This window comes from Pterocles gutturalis, unplaced genomic scaffold, assembly GCF_000699245.1.
Source record: "Pterocles gutturalis isolate BGI_N339 unplaced genomic scaffold, ASM69924v1 scaffold6199, whole genome shotgun sequence".
NCBI lineage: Eukaryota > Metazoa > Chordata > Aves > Pterocliformes > Pteroclidae > Pterocles > Pterocles gutturalis.
Genome location: NW_010128038.1, coordinates 65,251 through 67,425, shown reverse-complemented (window position 1 = coordinate 67,425; position 2,175 = coordinate 65,251).

Below are 2,175 nucleotides of genomic sequence, written 5' to 3'. Positions count from 1 at the left end.
CCTGATGGGTGTGGGGTGCAGAGGTAAATCCCCTTCCTGTCACTTGAGAGGAAAATATTGGTGCAGTAAATCTGCTCCCGGCACTTGGCTGTGACAGCAGGGAGGGATGAGCAGCGCTGGCTCAGTGTCCTGCCTGGGCTGGGCAGTGGGGATGCTTGTATTTGTGTGCAAATCAGGGCTTGTGTCAAGCAGGTTGCTTTGAAATGCTCAATTTGTTTAGTCCTGGCTGTGAAGTAGCTATTTCATCAGTGGAAGAAGATATATTAACCAATTATTTACGGCTATCAACAATGGCTTAGCTCCAGCAGGGTCCCCAGCATTTTTATGAAGTGCAGTGGGTTCCAGAGGCAGAGGTGTTTTATATTGTTCTGGTATTTTAACCCAGTGAACTAAGGCCTCTATCCTGCAAATACTTAAGGATGTGCATAATTCACTCAGTCCCAGGGGAGGGTGTTCTGTCACGGGGGCTGGCAGGGTTTTGCTGAGCTCCATGCCATGCGGGGCACCTGCAGTTGCAGCTGGCCCATTGCTGAAGGGCTCTGGGGGGTCCCTCCTGCCATGATGTTGGTTTTGTCGAAGCCTGATGAGGGGCGTTGAGAGTTGATGCTGCAAAGACAGCGTTCAGTCAGACCACCAGCGGCCAGGTTGGTGTTTTCCCGACAGCGGTGGCCTGGCTGCCCTGGCTGGGGGTGGCGATGGGGGAGCGAAGGCCCATGCTGGATGCGATTCGGGGTGCAAATTAGCACTGACATGTTCGTTAGGGGCAGCCTCTCACCCGGCTCAGGAGCCTTGTCCTGGGCTGCAGCTGGTTCTTTCCGCCAGTGGTGTGGGGAGAAGCACCCCAACAGCGTGAAGGAAAGGAGGGCTGTGCTCAAGGGGTGCTGGGCTGGCTCTGCTGCCTGCTGAGACTGTGTTCAGGACGGCGCATGGTTTGAAGATTTTGAAGTCATATCTGGTTCAGCTTCCCAAACCCAAAGCAATCCCTCCTGGCAAATCCACACCATTCCTGCCCTGTGCCTACGGGCACCTCACTGGCACGTGAGCCCCAGGCCAAGCGGAGGCTTTACGTGACTAATTTCCATCTGCAGGGAGATGCATTTCCATCCTCCCACCCTCCAGGCAGGAGCCCTGCGCTCTCTCTGAGCTTACTCATGGTGCAAGGGAGAGCAAGTGCAGAAGCGCAGATGTTTCTGCAGCAATCTCACAGCTGGCAGGATGTCTCTTTTCCATTCTGCACACAAGAGATCACAATGTGATTGCTAAGCTTGCAGAAGACCAGCTCTCGAAGGCTACCAAGTGCCTAAAGCTGCGTGCTCAGCTGTAATTCACCTCCTTCCCACACATGCATGATAACGAAGGTTTTAATTATGTGAATGCACACAATGATTTTCCCACAAAACCCCCTCCTCAAACCTCATTCCCTGACGACCTGGGCCCCTGGTCTGGCTGGCTGCAATCTCTCCTCAGCTCTTCATCTAGCGGCTGCGCTCCTCTCCGGCTCCCTGCCTCCCCTGGATGCCTTTCCCCAACCTTTCCCCACGGGGCCGGAGGCACAGGGGCCCTGCCTGCGCTGGAGCAAACTCTTCCTGGCAACAGGTACCGTACCCAGCCTCCCTAGCTGTTATCAGCCTGCAATAACCTTTCCTTTATTTGATTTTTTTTTCCCTAGTGGGTCTGTAAGGGACAGCCACAACTATGTTTCTTCCAACCCAATTCCACCTGCCTGCTCACCAGTGGGAGGGTGGATGGGACCGTGGTCCCCCCACAATGGGCTCTCCAGTAGGTAAGTGGAGCCGGCCTCTGCCAGCCCCCACCGCCAAGTAGCCTTACCTTGGGATGGGACAGGTCCAAACGCCGAGGTCTTCCTGCTCATAAATAAAAACTATAACACCAACTTTCTTGGAAGTGATTTTTTGTGGACCTTTTATATCAGAAGATGACAACAGTTTTTCTGCATCAATGGATGACAGAAATAAATTCCTCTTCTTTCTGTTTGTGAGAAATGCACCAAACATGAGACCTGCACAGACTTCTTTTATTTATCATAATTCCAATTAAACTTTCCATAAGATTTTGTTCTTAGAAACATCCTATACCAAAGCATTACATTTCTAATTGTGTTTATAGGCTAGCACTAAAACTGCTTTACAGCAGCTTTTTGCTGCAGGATGCATT